Here is a 20,750-nt window from a genome sequence, read left to right as displayed (position 1 = left end):
TCTTTAAGACCTGAGATAGTACAGCATGATTTCCCCCTCAAACCTTTGTGACCAAGATGGGCATTTCCCACATGATCAGGATGGAAAATGTGTCATATGAAGAGACATCACTGTGCCTATCTGCCTTACATGCTTGATAGCCAGTGTGTGAGAAACTTTCCTGACTTCCTATAAGGACACAATGCTATCATTTTATCCCAATGCTTTGAGAGCTTTCTCACACGACACAAAGCAAGGAACAAAATGTAAACCTGTACATCAGACAAAACTAAAATGTTAGGCTTCAATGCTGAAAGAAATGAAGAAACAGCTAGTGATGCAGTAGGTGCTAAAAATAAGTAATTTTGTTTTCTTCATAAGCAAGCAAACCACCAAACGTGCCCACAAAGCTTCCTGAGTTTGAGCAGGCTGCACACATATAAGCATGGTACAGTATATATCTACTGCAATAATTTCCATTGTGTAGAAGGGCTAGTTTTGAGTAAGCTGAGCAATAGTAGAATCATGGAATGATTTGGATTGAAAGGGGCCTTTAAAATTCATCCAGTTCCAAGCCCCCTGTCACTGGCAGGGACATCCTCCACTAGACCAGACTCAAAGTCCTGTTCAACCTGGCCTTGACCACTTGCAGCAACTGGACAGGTAAGACTTGTCTGGATAACCTGTTCCAGTGTCTCACCACCCTCAACGTAAAGGAATTCTGCCTAATATCTAATCTAAACCTACTCTATTTCAGTGTAAAGCCACTCTCTCTAGTCTTATCACTACTTGTCCTTGTCAAAAGTCCATCAGAGGGTCTTTTGAGAAAAATATAATATAATATAATATAATATAATATAATATAATATAATATAATATAATATAATATAATATAATATAATATAACATAATATAACATAATATAACATAATATAACATAATATAACATAACATAACATAACATAACATAACATAACATAACATAACATAACATATACAATTATATAATTATTGCTTCTTACTTCTTCTTTTCTACTGACACACCCTTGTAGTTGGAGATAACTTCTGTTGCAATAGCTGTTGCAACACCACAAAATACTATATGATTTTTCCCACTAGACTGGTAAAGAAAACTGTGAAGCAAGTTCAACCTGAACTGCAGTGGCTTGAGGTATGAAATTCAATGCAGATGCAGGCTTTTCCACTTTGGTTTGCAAAAGTACTCCAGTCAGGATGAAGAGCCTGTAAACAGTTCTGATCCCCAGCACAGGCAAAACTGAAACTGTCAGCCCTGATGATTATTCTGATGTAAACCTAGGCCTGCGAGAGATAACTGTCTCAGTTTTCACTTAAATTACATATTAAAAAATAAATTAGTTCCAATTGTGCTGTGCCTTTTAGATCTTCAATCTGAGACCTTGAAAGAAAATCTAATTAATATTTTGTAACTGTTGCTTGATGAAAGGAATATTAATATGATGGTAGCAGGTTACAGCATTTAACACTGTAGCCTTGACATTTCTAATTAAATATTTAACTGCTGGAAATGGTATACTTGTCCAGCATCTGTGAAAATGACACCTGTTTTTGAGAATACAAGGTTGATACTTTAAAAATAAGCATGAAGATATGGATAAAAAAAAATATAAAGTTATCAAATATTTTTTCATCTCTGAGAGAAGATTTTGATTTTTTTGATATTTATTTGGATGCATATTTTTCCTGTGGGGACAAAAGTTTGTAGACTCACTAAAATAAATGCATTTAATTCACAGACTGGTTTGGTTTGTTTTTGTTTTTGTTTTTAATTTTATGTAAAACACTCCTTGTGTTTGTAAAGCAGACTACTTTTGAAGGATGGTGGTCTAAAAAAGACAAACTTGTGAAAAGATGGAAAACCTCACAAAGACACCAAAACTTTTGTCCTTTGTACATGACCTCAGTATAATTTTTTTTTTTGCAGTGACACTGTAACACTAGGAAACATCTCAGTTATTTTGCTTTTGAGAGTTAAAAGCTGGTGCTGATCGAAGCCTCTGTAGGAATTTTACCGTACAACCAGATGAAACTTGGCAAATTAAGAATTATTCTTCTAGTTCCTGTATTAAAGAGCTATTTTTTTTCTATGGAAATGATGTTTTATGATAAATTAAGTAAATTGCCTAAGAATCTTCAGCTCTTTTTTATTAAGTATTTGCTATACACTGCACTTGTCTATCCATATTTTACTGCAGCATATGGGAGCATTTAAATTTTGATTGCAGCAAGGCTTAATAACACCTAGGTTTTGGGATAGGAATGCTCTAAGCTGCTGAAGAGGAACCTTGGCAGAGACTGCTTCTCAGAGAGGGCTAACACAAATCTATCTCTAATTGTTTCTGAGGACAGCAGTTAGTTATGTTCTGTTCAGTATATTCAATCCCTCGAATTAGAGATCACATGAATTTTCCTAGTAAGGGTGGCAGAAATACCAGTTTAAAAGCTGTTTAAAAGGACTGTAGTGATCTTGAAGGAAATCCCAAAAGCACAAAAAGTGGATTAACAATACACTGATCACAAATAATGACAGCATTACATACTTGGTATTGTTGTATTTAAATAGTAGAATAAAGTTCCTGCATACATACCTAGAATATACAAAGAAATTTACACTCCATCTAATTCTTTCTTCAAAATTGATACATACAGAATATCAAAACTTTAAAACATTTCACAACAACAGGTCACTAATTAAAAAAAATGCTGTTCATCCCAGATGGAAGTGAACCATTCCTGAAACAAGTCTCAGGAACCTGGCTTTGTGCCCAGTGACAGCAGTGGAAGCAAGAATAGCTTTTTTGTATTTCCTGATAAGTAATTTAGCAGGTTCACCTCATTTTTTAATCCATTTGAAAGAAAAAGGGAAGGAATACTTTAGTACATCAAAAAACATAAGGCAAGCATACACATACACATTGCTCAAAGTACCTGAAAGATGAAAGCTGTGGAAGGAGAGATGATGGCCATAAGGCCATAAGGCAGAGCTAGTGGGGAGCTGCAGGCTCTCAGGCAGTACAGGCAGGCACTCTTTGCTCCCTACCACTGCACATGTCTTGTGCCTGTCCCAAATGACAGCCCTAAGGAGCAGTAAAGATTCCATTCCCTATCTGCTGGCAGTGATACTAAGAGCCTTCAGCTCTTCTCTTGAGAGTACCAGCACAGATGCCTGTTAGTGGCAGAAGCAGTGATGATTTATTTTGGGTTGAAGACACTTCTCTCTTGGAAGCTGGATGAAATCCATGTAACTTATTTTGCAGAACTAATTTCAGCAGACTGTATTACAACCTCTTTTAGTCACTGAGCCTTACTTGACTCAGATGAGCAAAGAGATTCAGATAACAAAGAGGGATTTAACTGCACTCTTGAAGTTGCACTGCCATATCTCTTCCTGTTTCTATAGGTATATTTCTGTACTTTATTAACACTGTTTCTGAGCCATAGTGATTTTTAACAGCTAGCTGCCTAATTTAATTCCCCAAGAGAGACCCAAAATTGGATGGCATATGAGATGCTTTTATTAGACATTTTTATTAGACCTATGTCTATCAGTGTACTGGGAAGGACCAAGCAATCAATTCTGCCTTGCCCTTGACTGTCCAGCATGTCACAGATAATGGCCACAGCCACAAAGCATCCTGTGTGAGTCGATAGTTAATTTGTCCATCTCTCCATTCTCTTTGGATGAGTTTGGATTGATTTTTGGTGAATGTGTTCTCTTTTTGTTCTTCCATATACAGACATCACAGAAAGTTTTAGATTGCGGCCTGCCCTTCTTGTTTTGCACCAAAGCTGATGTGAAGGTCTGTGTTGATGCACTGATTTACTGTAACTACAGTGTTGCCTCCTAATTCATGTTATTATCTTAGTAACTAGAGTGGTTAAGGCTGTTAGCCTGCCAAGAGGGCCATGGTGAACAACAAGCAAATCTCCAGGTGTGCAAAAGTTTTCTGTGTCACACAGTCCATAGGAGAAAAATAACAAAAAGTTCAGAATAAAGAAGACCTCACTTCCACAGTACCTCCGCACTTGAATTTGTCCCTTGAAATAGAGGGAGATCTTATGGTATCTGAGATTATATTGAACAGCATCTACAAATGAAGAAAGACTTCTTAGTGGCGATTTTTATGCACAGTAAGTTATAAACATATCATGGAGTGTCATAACTATGTTATGAAAAATAGTCAATTTGTCATATATAATAGGGCTATGAGATAATATGTGTTCATGTCCCACTTTGCTCATGGTCTCTTAATCCTTTGAGATTCCTTGACAACATTTACTATTCTGCAAGCAAATTAATGGAATACTTATGAAGCAATCAGAGCTGAACCTTCTTGTACCAGTGGTGCATTTGGTCCTATACAGATGGTCAGAAAATATCAAGCCTCATTCTAAAAGTTCAGTACAATGAATGACACTGGAGTATATTTTAGATAACTAATCTTACACAGCAGTTGCTGTCTTTAGTTTAAAGTAAAATGTCAGTATTCTACATGCATCTGTAATTTCTGGGTATATGACTTGCTAGGTAAAATAACTAACACAGATTTGGATCATCTAAAAGAGTATTGCTTAATATTATGGGACTGGATGAAATAGCATAGATAGCATATCTACAGTCTATTTGTGTTGCATAATATTAACATAATATAGTGTAATAATTTTTGTTTGTATTGCTTCAGAACTGAGAACAGGCTGTCCTATATCCCTGGAAAAGTGCTACTATGCAAAATAGCAAGAGGTGTGATCTGATTATTTGAGGGCTCAATGTACTTACAATGTACTCATCTATCTGTGTGAATAATATGAAGTTTCATCAGCCCTGTGACAGATCTGGAAATAATAAATGTGTTCAAAAAAAGATTTGGACCCTTAAAAGAATTGCCCAACGAATATTCTTGAATCAATAAATAGAAATAGGTGCTTGCAGTTGGCTTGGCTGAATCACTCTTAAAAACATTTCTCCCTCTTGCTGTAAAATAAGACCCTAAGCAACAGGCACTTCAGTTAGGAGACTAAAATGGCTGAGATGAAATGTGCAAGTGACCATCCAAATTTTGTAACATCCATGAAGATATTTGCACTGTTACACTTGAAAAGGGCATTTTTTTTCTTTTTCTTCTGTACCCTTCTGTGGTTGCAGAAGGTGTACTAGCAGGTGTGCCGAATTCTGCTCTGCTAGAACAGAGCTGATCACTTTCTCAAGAGATAACAAATACTGAGACTGTAATAATTTCATGGGCAGAGTAAAAAGGGATGTCTTTTGATACCATTTCACCTTCTCAGATAAATTTTAAAAAATTCCTGATCTTGCTCTTAATTACTGCTCCTTAATTGATTTCAAAATCAAGCAGCACTCCCAGCAGAGCATTTCTGAAGGTTACTTTTATATCTCTATCAGTCAGTCACTTGGCATGCAGAATCATGGCTTACAAGCTCCACTACCTGAAGTGTGATAATAATTATTCAGAAAAATATTTTGTTTGCTGAGAGAAAGCCTTTATTCTCAAAGTTGTCTTGATAGGAATGTTAACAAAAGCCACAGGCTTCCAGGGTTGGACTGAATCCTTTTCTTTTCATATCAGTATAAACAGGCTTTGCATAATTAAATTTCTAATTGAATCTCTCATCTCAAACACAGCTGCTTGGCTAATTACTCTGAATTATTTTTTTTTTACTTGACTGGCTTTTAAAAACGGTTACTTCTGTAATATTGCAACTTAAAAGTAATGTTATTTGGGAACTGAGGTGTCTTTATGATCTAATGACTATGATAAAAGTGAAACTTCCATGCTAGTAAAGTTTATTTTTGGTGCTATGATTTCTACATTTACTGTAAGATAAATGCAAGCTTGTCATATCACATTTTGAAATATTTTAGATAGCTTATGCTAATTTATATGATGTGGGGATTTATCTCTGTCAACTCTCAGACAAAACCAGGTTGTCTGTCATCACTTTTATTTATTGGAATGCAAAAATCTGACTGCAGAAAGCAGAAGGACTTCATGTGAGTGAGATTGGTAGAGCTGTGGTTTTTCAAGAGAAGGAAGAATATAGTGGAATAGTGAAGTTGACAGAGGCCAAAGGTTGATTCCAGCTCTAGGGCATGACTTTAGCTAACAACAAATGAATGGGGTTTAGAGGGGTGTGTAGACCAAAAGAAAACTTAAAATTAATGAATAACCCATTTTAATTTCTTTCCTTTTCCTCAATGCAAAGATATGGGCTCGATGCCTGTCTGGAAATAAAGAGAACAATAACAAAGAAACAGATTGCCAACGACTTTTCCTTCTACAAAGAGTAGATTGTAACTCCAGCAATTTTGGCTAGCTGCTCAGGATGAGTGGGTTAGCAGTATTACATAAAAATTCTTCTTTTTGAAGAATATTTTGAATCTGATTACCTTAGAATAACATTATGTTTGCATGAGTTACCAGTGCAAAAGCAAGGGTTTCTCATGTAAAATTTCACTGCCCGCCTCTTACAGACTGAAGGCTTTCAGATGCCTTTAGTGCAGCATGACTTGGGGGGAGCAAAGGTGCAAGCACATCAGCAGATCAGTAATTGTGCAGGTGCAAAGCACCCTGTTTTCTGCAGTGCAGCAAAACAAAAATCTGCTGTTTGTAAGTTCATTGAGAGTCTTTGAAAGCTAGAAAGGAATTAGGAAGTAGAAGAATAGTAATCTGAATGGCAGAAAAGCATTGGGAGAATGGAAAAAATTAGAAGGAAAGACATTGTAATAACTAACATACATATCTTGGCATCAGAAAACAACTTCCAAACTTCTGTTTCTTTCTAGAATAGCATCTTACTATCTGCTTTTCCAGAGTTTTAAGTGATTGAATGAGCACTAGGAATGAAAGTTAAATATTAGGTCTAGAATTGGAGAATTTAAAAAAAAGAAAAAAAAATTTTACATTAGAATTTATAGGATGATAGAATTGAGGATCTCTATGAAATTTTAATTTGCTCTTTCAATGTACAGCCATTGTGATTGTCTTTAATAATATGAAACTCTACCTACATTTTTCAGTACTTCCTCACCTCGGACCATAGTTTGGATTGAAAACAAATTGCATTTTCTTTACAGAGTTTTCATGATTGCTGTTAGCAAAACAAGCTAAGTAATTCAAAAGCATTATTATAATTACCACCATTAATTTATGTGACTATTACATTATGTGGTACCATTATTCTCATTCTATAAGGAGAGGCAGAGAAATGAAAACCAAAATTATCAATACACAATATATTCCAATTTCTATTAAAAAAACTACATCAGGGCCCTAAATTTTCAAAGCACTTATTGGGCAAGACACCAGGTTAAAAAAAGTCTAGAATCGTAAAAGCAGCCTGTGGTTGAGGAAGGTTCAGTTCCCCAGAAAATCACTCAACCACGTAGTCTTAAGGTCATCCCTTGCCATCCTGCTTTTCCCTGGCTTACCCCATGCATGTCTATTCATCTCTTTGAAGGAAGCAGCCTATAGTCTCTACTCTTACAGGTTCCAGATTTTTCCCAGAGTATCATCCATTCCGTTTGTGAATCTTGAATATCTTGCCATTTACTTGAAATTAAGCATGATATCATAACACTTACACACAAGGAAGAACAAACTGAGATTGAATGGGGAGCCTGCACTGGGATGAATTACAGGCATATGATTGCTGGGATTTGCTGTCTCATTTTTTTTCAATGGTTGTATAAGAAAGAAGGAAGCTAATTTGAAACAGGTTTCCAGTGAAAGCATGATCAGCAGAATACTGGAGCTGCACTGATCTTCAGAGTTAGTAGAAAAGGAGTTGTCAATTAAAATAATCTTACAGTAACTGCTGCATACTCAGCTGTTCAAATGAATAAAAAGGAAAGTAATTAAAATTTTCAAAGCACAGTGCATTTTTTTGATGCTGCAGGATAGTAGGCTGCAAATTCTTTTTTTCACACGGTGTGATAATTACCTGTCATATTTGACATGACCAAGTCTAATCCTCCTCATACTGAAATACATGAAATCTTTTCACCATCTTCAGTGAGTGCAACAGTATCTCTGGATGGCTGTAAGGTTTTTTGGCATTTCACCTGAACAATGCAGATTCAGCACCTGCAGTTTCATATTATTGTTGTTACCTCTTCTGTCCTAAACACAGTAGTTTCACAGAGCTAAATCATTCTTTCATTTGTTTGTTTGAAGTGATGCTTTGCAGCCATTGTATTATCATGTATTTTTAAGCCTATGTCCTGTAGTACCTGACCCAAAGAACAGACTCTGCAGAAATGTGAAGAGAATGTCTCTACCTAACTGCAGCTTTTCAAGGAGCTCATTATTGTTCTTACTGCAGCTGCACACAGAAAATTAGAACGAGAGGGAAACAGCACAGACTTATAACTAACACACCCCTGTTATACCCACAACTACAAGGAAAGTACAACTACAACAAACCCTCCTGCTGGAAAAATGCCAAATGTTTGGACTGAGTCCAAAGTTTCTGCAAACTATGCAATAATAAAGTTATTTCTTGAATAAAGAACTCTGTAAGGTCAACAAGCACCCACCTCTTTCTCAAACATTCCTACTGTGTGTTATCAGGGTCATGTGGACATTTTCTGATACACTCACCTCTGAACACCTGCAGAGGGACCCTTGCATCAATGTGCAGGGACAAGGATATACTGCATCCCAGGGCTCCCATGTCCATTTACAAGATACAGACCCCTACAAACCTGCCATCCCATTCCTGGTTTTCCCCAGGGAAACCTTTCCATCATTGCTGCAGGGTGGGTGCACCAGCAGATGAATCTGGCTGCAGCTGTGAATGTTAGGAGTGGGAAGAGAGAGGCAGTGCACAGTGCTGCTGCTGGTAGTTCCCATGTCCATGATACTTTACATCACCCTCTTTTCTAAATAAAATCTTGTGCCTTTATTATCTAGTACAGAGTTGACCAACTCTACATTTCTTATAATTTCTTGCTGCATTTTTCTGTGCTTTTTACACCATATTTTTTGATGATTGTCAGATTTCTAAAAATGTGACTAGATCCTACTGCCCTGCTTGTTTCTGGACACTGGGAAGCACTGAGAAATCATAGAATCATAAAATGGCTTCGGTTGGAAGTGATCATTAAAGATCATCTAGTTTCAACATCTCTGCATTAGGAAGGCACACCTTCTACTAGACCAGGTTGCTGAAGTGGCAGAATCACTTTTCCTGACCTGATCGCCATGCTGCCTTTGATGCACCCCAGGGTATAAATATCCCAGGGTATTTCCAGCCCTTCTGTGCTGCAAGCATGCATTGCCAGCTCATTTTGAACTTTTTATCAACTGAATTCATGGAATTTCGTAACTGCAACTGAATAATTGACTTTGGCTGGCTGCCAGACACCTACCCAGCTGCTCTCTGACTGTCCATCCTCAACATGATAAAAGGAGAAAATATGAGAAAGCTCATGGATAAAGACAGGGAGATCCCTTGCAGTCACTGTCACAGGTAAAACAGTCCTGACTTGGATATGATTGATTTCATTTATTGCCTATTAAAAAAAAGAAAGTAGAAAAGTAAAGTAAGTGAGAAAGTAAAGTAGTGAGAAAGTAAAGTAAGTGAGAATAAGTGAGAAAGAAATACAAAACCAAGCACTTCCCCTCTACTCCAGATATTCTTCCCAGCTTCAACTTCAATCCTTTTTTCCCAATCCTCTAACTCTTCTTCTTCCTCCCACCCAAGTGGGACAGTTGGATGAAGAAGATGGAGAATGGAAGGTTGCAGTCTGTGCACGACTGCTTCTCTCTGCTGCTTCTTCCTCCTCACACTTTCCTGCTGCTCCAGCAAGAGTCCTTAAAAAACAGGCTGCTCCAGCTCTTTCCTGGAAATCTGCTCCTATGTGGGCCTTCCATGAGCTGCATGTTTCTTCAAGGGCACATCCACAAGCTGTGGCATAGGGAGCTCCATAGGCTGTGAATATCTGCTCCATTGTATTCCACGGGCTGTAGGGGAGTCGTTGCACCTCCTTCCTCTCGGTTTCTGATCCACTTGTCTTCAGGGCTGTTTCTCTCACATTTTCTCAATCCTCTCTCTCTCTCTCTCTGCTGCTCTGCAGGTTTCTAACCCCTTTTTAAATATGTGTTTGTAGAGGTGCCACCAGCATGGCGAACAGGCTCAGCTGTCTGTCATGTGGTGCCTCAGTTTTGGAACAATTTGGAACTGTCTCTGCCCAATGCAGGGATAGGTCCTGGTTTCTTCTCATGAAGGCCACCCTTGCAGCCCCCTGCTGCCAGCACCAGGGCACAAACAGCCAATACAGTTGCTGTGCAAGTGTGCATTAAACCCAACTTGTCTAAAATGCTCCAGGCTTCAGCATTCATCCAGCTCAACCCTGCAATCAGTCTATGACTGCATGTGTCCCACCTGCAGTGAGTCAGTGCAGGTCAGGTGCAGTCTGGCCACGGCTCGTTGCCTCCCAGAGGCTGCTCACGCCCTTTCTTTCCATGCTGGCAGTTGCATAACTCTCTTGCTCTAGCATGCTTCACAGCACTATATGCTTGGATTACAATTAAGTTTATTAATCCAATGAAAAAATGCACCCTTTTCATTTGCAGAGTTAGCTTTCTGACAAGTTTGTTTCCTGACAGATAGTGAACATCTAACTTAGTTCGTCTGTAAGTTTAACTGTGTATGTATAACCATGATGGGCACTGTTCCTAGTGTGCATACACACTTTTCTTCCCTGAAAACCCAAATAAAATATGGAATGCTTTTTGAATGTGGAGTGAGGACAGGTGTATATGATTTAAAAGAATTTCAAATGCCCATGCCAGGGTCTGTTACAAACTTAGAGCTCTGAGAAAGAATCAAACAAGTTTACGGGGTTTATTTCAGGAAAACAAACAAGGTTGCAGGATGTTCAGCTTTGCACATTACAGTCCGGACAAAAATTATCTCAAACTGCACAAAAGCATTCAATCAAGGCAAAGAACAGGTAAGGAGATTGAGATCTCCAGCTGAAGGCCCAGAGAAGAATAAGGGTGCTCAAGTGTATGAAAGGAAAAGATTTGCTTTCTAGGCAAGGCTATTCAGCCAGGAGCGTTCCCCTGAGATACGACATGAGAGATGCCTATAACATCATGAGCATCACAGTGAAGATAAATAGAGGATGAAATGAGTATTATCTTGGACCCCAGCCAATGTTTGCAAAAACTCAAACATTTACAGGGGAGAAGAGAGCATCCCAGAAGGTGCTGTATATCTTACTCCTGGATGTCAAGCATCCCTATCCAGACAAGCAGGAAGCCTGGGTGGAAAATGGTGGGACTGTCTGAGGACTGGAAATAGGGAGCAAGTGGGAGCAAAAGAGACACAACAAAGAAACTCAGTAGATTCTTCCCTTCAGTCCTGGTAAGGCTCCCATAATCTATAACCTTTATAGCAGAGGGCTCAGATGAGACCGTTTGATTTGGAGCAGGAATACCCAAAGCTTTTAGACTAATCAGAAGAATAAATGTTAATAAGTCACCAGGACCAGATGACATTCACCCAAGTGTTCAGGAGGAAATGAGACATAATACTGCAGAACTATTGGCTGTAGTTCTGCAATAGTAACTGTAGCAACAGCGTGTGCTGGAGGGAGACCCTGGGAGCTACTTAGCCCTGAGTCTGACTCCTGAGAAAATGGTAGAACAGGTCTGTAGAAAAGAAAGGGATTGCTGAATACATGGATAAACAGTGTCTATTGATAAAGTGCCAGCATGGCTGGAGTGAAGGGGTGTCCTATCATCCCTGGTCTGCTGGAATTATAACATGGGCAAAGGGAATAGTACACTTGAATTTCCAAAAATCTTTGACTAGATTACATGCCAAAGGTGTACAAAAAACCCAACCTTGCATAGCCATACGATTGCAGAAAATTACCTTTTGTCTACTGGAAGAAGAATAAAGGCTGGAAAATAAAGGCTAACCCTCTACACAGTGGAAAAATATTGGCAGTGGATTTCAGTAGGGACTAGTATAAGGACCAGATTTGTTCATATTCTTCACCAGTGATCTGGAAAGGGAAAAACTCCTCACATATGAAAATGATGCCAAGTTCTTACAGTAGGCAGTGAGGAACTCCAGAAGAAGTTCACAAAACTGAATTGAAAAAAAGATATCTAAATCATTAAAAGAAAATCAGTGCATCTGGAGAAAAACAATTTGAAGTGCACCTGCAGAATTCAGGATTCTCAGGATTCCAGCTCAGGAAAGTGATCTTGGAAACACTGCAGTCATTTTACAAAAACCATTGTCATAGTGCTCAGTATAAGCCCCCCATAATGAAGCCAGCAAAATGCAGATCATTGACAAGAAAGGCGCTGAAAATAACACAAGGAGAATAATTTCACCATTATGTAAACCCCTCATCTTGTGAACTTAAAATTTCTGGGTCCTCAAGAAGAACATAGTGAAGCTAGACAAGGTACAGAAAAAGGCCACTAAAATGATTGAGGGGGTGTCATAGCAGTCTTACAAAGAAAGATTCAAAAGGTTGAAGCTGTTTAAAGGGAAAATGAGAAGTCTGAAAGGAAAAAGTACTAAAATTTACAAAATTATGAGGGTAGTGAAAAGGTCATTACAGAAGTAAAATTTACTACATCTTGCAATGCAAGGACTAGGAAGCACTTGGTAGAACTAATTTAAAATAGGCAAAAGGGAGATACTATCACAGCCTTAAAAAGGAGGTGATAAATTCCTTTAAGGGAAGAGGCAGTGATGATGTTACCTTCTGACATCTTTTAACCAAGTCTTGTGGACAGTGGGGAACTGGCCTCTTCTGCTTTCCCCCATTGGCATTTTCTACTGCCACTGTAAAGGACAATATGGGCACTGATGGTTTGTCTCACTGATTCTGAAATGGGGTGTTTCATGTATTATTACCCCTAGTCTAAATGGGCTGGACTAAATGAGGCATGAGGAGAAACTTATCACAGAAAATACATGCAAAAGCCACTGCTTTAATGTCTTCAAACCCCTTAAAAAAAAAAGAACGAAGAAAAAAGGAATTAGAAAGGAATTTCCTGTTGCTAATTTCATGCTCCCCCTCATAAAAATATCCCATTTATGGTCCTTTTCTTATAATTTTTTTGAGCATTAACGACAATGCAAGTTGTGCAATACAGTCATATTGAATACTAGGACAAAAACCCAGCAATTACAAATAAACACAAGGACATAACAGCATTAATTAAGTACTGCATTGGTCTCTTAAAGTCTCTTGTCCAATAAAATGGAATATTTAGTTTTATTCTGTGCCCCACAGAATAATGACCAAATGAACTGAAACTAGGTTTCAAGTTTTCACAGCTCTCTTCATCTCAGAAACACACAAAAGGTTTCACTGTCCTCCCACCACTCCTTCAGCAGATATGCAAATCAAATCTGCTCTGCTTCCTCACTAGCTCCCTTCACCCCTCAGAAATGATAAAGAACAAAACTAGAGTTGCTTTCTTCTCATTCTGTTGCTGAGCAGGCTAAACCCTAACTCCATTTTCAGCTACATCATAAGAGAGTTGAGTTAGATAAAGAATTCAGAGTGTGAGATTTTGGTCTAGTACTTTCCTGCATGGTATGCAGTTACTACAGACATGTTTATTATTACATTGAATTAATACAATTATGTCTATTATTTTTAAAATAAGAATTGGGAAGATGATTACAAAAAACTTCTCACTTTTCTCTCTCATTCATGACCACAGAGAAAATATAAGAATATTTCATTATTCCCCGGTGGTATTCATAAAACAAAGGAAGTCAAAGCTTTCCTTTCCTCCTAGAGTCTCCTCTCTCCTGTATACTGGTTTCCTTGCTGTCCTCCTATTAACCTCAACGAGATGGCACAGGTATCTTTAGTAGTTTCATTATCTTCAGGTGTCTCCATCCTTCTGTAATCCTCGTCTATTCAGGGCTCATTCATCCTCTTACCTTAGTTGAATGGTTAGTTATGGCCTCTCACGTGTATCCCTCACCTGCACCTGAAGTCCTGGTCGTTCTGCTCACATTGAGTTGCCCTCAAAGCTGAGTGTATCCAGTGTTGCCTGCTACCCGTATCACCATTGCAGGGTGGCCACACAGCAAGATATTCCATAAGCCTGGGCCAGGAACTCCCGTCCCCTGTCTCTCACACAGACACAGTGCAAGGGGGACAGAAGACCCTTTGTCCCCAGTGAACATGCAGTGTTATTCTTGTTGAGATTAACTGAGTAAGGGCAAGTGACTGGAAAAGCAAAGTCCTGCCATTCCTGTGCTCAGGGGATTTAGATCTCTCTGCTGGAAGAGGTTGGCTCAGTTGTCCTGAAGCAGAATGGCACTTTGGAGTGCCTAGCCCTGGGCAATGCCCCAGCCAAAGGAATATGTCAAGAGGAAGCTAAGCTACACCTTTGTTATTGGTTTCCTTGACTCCACAGAATGCAGCTTCTCGTATCAGACATGCCATTTACTCTAAAACTAGTCATTCATCCATCTGAACACAAAAAACCCACCCCAGTGCTCTAGGTGAGCTGAACTGCATTCTATTGAAGGGTTTATATTCTGCCACTGAATGGAATGAGCAGTTAGTCAGAGGTTTCACCCAGCAGATCACTTAAACACCTAAGAGAGTCATGGCAAGATATATTTTATCTGGAGGGACCCCATTGTTTTAGAAGAGAAGCATAACTGTGTAATATTTTTGTAATTTGGTGTTATACTCAGCTTTTTATAACAGTTATAGATTTTTGTTCCTGTTCCTTATAATTTATTATGTTTTATGTTTATTAAAAAGTTTAAATGGATATGTGGTATGTGAGCAGATGTGACGTTATATTTTAAAGACTGTGAAACATGCCAAACCTTTAGATAGAAGAGTAAGTCAACTTAGAAGGTGATGTAAGGAAAAAGGTCTTTATTTTAAGGAGGCAGTATAAGGCATTTATTATTATCATTGTTTTCCATGAAGACTCTGAGTATATAGGGCTCTGAGAGAGAAATAAATGGCAAAACTTTCCAGAAGCAAGAAATTGTCTGTGAATTTTCAACATTTCAGTGCAGGCACCTTCAGACACTCCTGTGCGTTTTGTTCCACCTTTCATTCTGTACCTCCAGTCTGTGTCCTATGTATTTGCCTCAGTAAAAATTTTCATAGCAGAGCAACTACAACTTCTGATAGCAGTTGTATCATGACTGAGGTGAAAGTCTGAACAACTCCCACCATCAGATGATAAATCTGAAATCACTCTGTAACACATCTGTATGATACTCAACACAATTCAAACATTGGGCAGATTTTGCCCAGTAGAATATGGAAAAGGAACTACTTTTTGTCTGTGAACAAAATACTCATATCAGCTAGCCAAATGGCTGTAGAAAATTTTCTGTAGTTTCTGGTAATATATTGTGATGCAAAACACTGATTTGAGCAGAAAATCATAATATAATTAAATAACGGATTATTACCCATTGGATAAACTCTTCCTTGAGAGAAGTCTTTAATCCTTGACTTCTTTTTTAAATTGAAAATAGTGTTTTTCAGTTTCTTCTAGTTTGAGTACTATATGATGATAAAAATAAACAGAAAGCTACTTCAAAATACTGCACCATTAAAATACCTGTGAAATGTATGTGTTCTCTTGTAATCATGCAGTGCACACCTAACATACAATGGTTTCTGTATGCAACTAAGAAATTGATCTCCTGCGGGAGCAGAAATGTGGATGATGTATTCATTCTAAGGAAATGATGTAGCATTCCTAAGAAATACAAACGCCTCGACAGAAGAATCTTGGTCAGGGAGACTGTGCAATGGACTGAACTGGTCATATTTTAAAGACAGAGATTTACAGTAATGCTCTTACAGTTAAAAACATGGATGAAATTTTGAGTGTGTGGACATACAAGCTTTTGACAGGCATTTATCATGTATGTTGAATAAACAATGTTTTCTATACACTAGTCTGGAAGACAAGAAAGGACACAGAAAAGGGCAATAACAATTTAAAAACCAAAGAACTGAATTCTTGGTGTTATCATTATAGTAATGTAATAGTTTCTCAGGTGATTTTTGCCCAGATTTTTGTTGTCCAGTGCATCAAGGTGTGGAACAGTGACTCCAAATACAGGAGTACAGAGAACTACTCTTCAGAAGAATAATAAACCCTACTTCCATTTTCCACTACATCATTAAAGAGTTGAGCTAGATAAAGAATTCAGAGTGTGAGATTTTGGTCTAATACTCTCCTGCATGGTATGCAGTTACTACAGACATATTTATTATTACATTGCATTAATACACTTATATACATAATTTTTAAAATAAGAATTGAGAAGATGATTACAAACACAGCTGTTATTCCTAGAAGTCTGACAACATTCACTGTTGTCTGTTAAGTCTGTCTATCCATGAGTGAAACACAAAGATTAGACTGATAAAGGGATTTCTCACTCTGGCACAAAATTAATAATGAATGCATCTAATTCTGTCAGGCAGCAGGAGAAGGCTTGGGTTGTAACAGAGGCCCCATTAACGTAAGGGTTCTTAGAGGAGCTTGGCACATTGAAGTGGTGCTTACCACCTCCAGGTGTTAGGCAAGCTGTTCAGAACTTTGAAGAATTAAGTTTTATTTACTTGCACATAAAACTCCAATTAGTGTGCATCAGATTCACAGACTTGACAAAAAAACCCCAGAGTAATTATCATCTGCCTACTCAGATATTGCTAAAGATATTCTTACAGTGTGGATGAACTTCTATCTTTTGAGAAAATTTGTTGGTTTAAATAAAATGGATTTAGTGTATGGTTTATAATTCATAAAATCTAGAGGCAGTACAGAATTTGCCTATGAATTATAATTTAAATAAACCTGAAGCAAGAGAACAAGCTAATTATTCATTTAATCTGAATGATCTCCATAGAGGAAAAGATGTCTCATCAGGTGTGCAAGGAATTAAACAGACACTGTCAAAACTAAGGACAAAGAATATTAAGTTTACAAAATCCATTCTGTTTTCTTTTCCTGTTCCCTGTAGTCACAGTGTTAATATGAACTTTCAAATTTGTCTTAGGCCTATTTTCTCAGACAACCTTTTTTTTTTTTTTCCCTAGAGCAGTTTATAAATCTGGAAGATCCCTATACAGTTTAAAAAGGAGGAGATGCATTCCTCATGCCTCAGAGTCCATTTCTGGGAGCCATCTGCCGTCATTTTACAGTAATAAAGGGTTGCATTCAGAACTGCTGGTAAGTGATGCAGGAAGACAGTCAAGAATGAAGCCTGCTTGTTTGCACTATTCATTTTAAGGGAGACTAAGCCTTATCTTGGAAGCTCTTAAGGGATCTGTGATTCCTGACCACACTCACTAAGGTACTGGCAAGTACCTTTTTTTCCAAATTAAGAGGAAAACGATATTCTCTCCTTAAGATATACTCTGTGATATGCATGTTTGGCTGAGAAAATGTGGAGTTTGAGTCAATTTCATTTAACTCATTAACAGCTGTGTCAGTTGCCCATCTTTTTGATCTTCATTCACCACCACTGTACTCTATACACTCATTATTTTTCTCAGGTCTGAAATGAATGCAAATTGACTTGCTACCAGTTAACCTCACTGGTGCAGTGGCTGCCTAAGCTACAGAAAAAGAGTGATTCAAATGTGCTGCATGTGTCTGGGACAGACACGATGGAGCTGCCTCCCTGTTGTTCTTGTCAGAGGGATCTCTTTGGTATTCTGTCACATTGCACTGCACTAAGCTGTTTTATTCTTTCACAGCCTCAGCAAGCAAGGTAGACTCAGTGACCTCAGCAAAGCAGGCAAATGTAGTTTTCTTCCCCAAAGCTGAAAATTAAATGTATTATTTTGTCCTCCTACTGGGTCATAAAAAAATCAATTTTGTGTCAGCAACAAAGCTGCTCACTGAAGTGTTGTCTTCCATGGCCAGCTGGGAGCCCTGAGGGTGAGCAAATCCCCCTCTTTGTAGGGATATCTCATGTATCTGCTGCCTCCATGCCTACACCCAGAAAGTTCCTGTTCCTCTATTTTCTTGCACCTCCTGTGCCAAGCTCTACGCAGGTGACATTATGTGACTGCCCAGGGAAAGGTGAAACAAGGTAGTGCTGTCCACCCCTGCATTTCCTCTTTCCTCTCATCTCTGTGCTTGGGAAGCCTCCTGCTACTGTGGTTTGTCCCCAGAAGGTGCAGAGGTAGATGGGAGTGGGCAGGGGTCCAGGCTGTGCAATGCAGGGGCTGTGGGGCTGACTTTTCTCTACCCTCTGAATGAATCAGTGCAAATGGGGGCATGGAAAAGCCACCTTGTCACTGGTACTCAGCCAGTGTGGATTTTTCTGCAATCATCTCCTTCACCTCTTTTGAAAGCCAGTCTTAGGCCTGGTTATTTAGATTCTTGCTGCCAAAATGTGAATTATGGGGATTGATCATCTTCCTGGGACATCAGTGGAATTTTATTAACACACTTTTATTTCACAGTCCAGATATGAAAAAGAAGTTGTGCTGTGTGTCTACTGAATGAAGATCAGTATTTGGAAAATTTCTGAGGCTCAAAAACCTTTTTTCTTCCAAAAGTATTTGCTCAAAGTAGGCTGTGTAAAAAAATTCTTCACTAGACAATTTTTATCATTGTAACCACTAGAGCAGGAACTGAGCAGGAACTGAAATGGCTTGCTGAGAACTGTAAATATTGTTTAAGTTAGAATATAGTGTGCTTAGACTCCACCTGTTCTGCAATCGTACAGTTAATTTATCTGTTAATATTAAACAAAGAGGTACTACTGCAAGCAGTGGACATCCCATGTCAGGTTAGCACAATCTCTGGGGGGACATGAGGTGTATCACAAACCAAGTGGCAGACAAATTACAGTTTCTCATACATCAGTGGTGTCAATCCTTGAGAATTTATCTCTAGTGTATTAATAAAAATAGAGGGTACTTTTGTGTAGTATCTACTTTCCCTATGTCTAAAGTGCTCCATAAGTCAGTTCTGTAAGCTAATAGGATGGTAATGGATCAATAGTAACAGCACGAGAAAATGCCACTAGCACACAGAAGCCAGCAGATTATCTGATTAATGCTCCATCAGTCATCTGGTACCATAGAAATAGTCATTATGAAAGGACTTCAGTGTGTGATCTCTTTAGAAAATAAACACTTGATGCTGATTTCTCTTTTTTTCTTTTTTTTTTCTTTTTTTTTTTTCTTTTTTTCTCCCACAAATGTTGGAATGTTCCCTAAACATATTTATGAAGCACTCAGATGCATTGTCCACGTACAAGGCTAGGAAAAAAAAATCTCCAGCCATTTTTGAACCATTTTTCAACCACTGAGGGGCTTCCCATGTGTCCCTGGTGTCCGTAAAACAAATGAAATGTTTTTCCTATGTGTCCCTGGTGTCCATAAAACAAATGAAATGTTTTTTCAGGCATTACCTAGAGAGGAGTTGCTTTGCTTATCATTTGGGAGTGTACAAAAGGGCCATTCTGTCCCTCACTTTTTGACCCACTGACTAATCTCTTAATTATACCCAGGAGCGTGAAGAACACAAGGGCATAAGGATATGAGTCATGTAGCCTTACCAGTAATAATTATCAAAAACGTTAGACTTTGGAAGACAAAACTGAGAACATGACTGAAAACGTCAGTAAACATATAAACCAAGTCATGTGTCACTCGGAAACCTGAGAAAGCCAAATGACTCCCCAGCCAAATTTAATGGAAAACACATTATCACTGACAAGCACTGAATGCTTTGCCAAGGGCACAGGAAAACCTTCATTACCTGAGGAAAGTTTAGGAAGACTTGAATAATTATCATATGTTAATAATAGTAAATTACAGAATCCTACAAGAGATAATTCTTTATACCTTTGAGTTTTTCTTCCTTCTGCCTTCAGATGGCTGTCAACAGTAAAGATTTTGGTCTCAGGGCTGTTGCCAGGGAGACCCCTTTCCAGCTGCCTGCTATCTGCAAAGGGGCCATGGTGATTCTCCTGGAGTCTCCTCCTGGTGCTACACCCTGCAGCTGCAGCATTACCAGCTGCTTCACAGTGTTTCTGCCTTATCATTTACCTGTATATTGCAATCTGTGTCACACTGCCTCTATTCAGTATCAAGACTCTCTTATCGACCCCCACAGCTCTGGGGCAGAGCTATGCCTGTTTCTGTTCTCCATTTCTCCAGGCAATGCCTGGCTGAGGTATGATGGCTCCACAGCCAAGATGGTCTCTGGCCAGCAGAGTCCAGACAAAAGAAAGAGCATGTCCTCTGTCTAAAGCCTGGGTTTCAGCTCTGTGAGGGCACTTTAGAAATGTCTGAGTGCCAGAGACAGATCCTTCTGCTTAAAGATACATGTCAGATCTTGCCCTGTGGACTTTGTCTCTGAACAAGGCAACTTGCTCACTCAGGTGTTTTAAAATAACTATTTATTTTTTTTTCCACTGGCCACTGTCAGCTCCTGGAAACTGTTGCTGCCTCAATTTCTTACCATCAAGCGCAGTAACAACTGCACTCTGTGACTGTCCTGGGGAGATCATTGCTGTGGGCAGTGAGGGGAAATTGGGAGAAGGTAGTTATGGCTGGAAGGTCTGTCTCTGGGTCCTGTCCTCATCTGCTAGAGGCAGCAGCAGCAGTGCCATGGCAGCTCATTCATAGCCTCTGGAAGAGGCATCTGTCTCTTCAAGTGTCATTCATACTTGAATGACTATTGCATCTCCTCCAGGGAAGA

At 38.7% G+C, this 20,750-nt stretch overlaps 1 long non-coding RNA gene across 1 annotated transcript in view; it reads right to left on the bottom strand.

The window, feature by feature from the left end:
* LOC135301816 (uncharacterized) overlaps positions 1-20,750 on the bottom strand; it is a 134,172-nt gene that overhangs the window by 7,261 nt on the left and 106,161 nt on the right. The window lies entirely within an intron of this gene.

This window comes from Passer domesticus, chromosome 5, assembly GCF_036417665.1.
Source record: "Passer domesticus isolate bPasDom1 chromosome 5, bPasDom1.hap1, whole genome shotgun sequence".
Classification (NCBI taxonomy): Eukaryota; Metazoa; Chordata; class Aves; order Passeriformes; family Passeridae; genus Passer; species Passer domesticus.
This window is presented reverse-complemented; position numbering and strand designations above follow the sequence as displayed.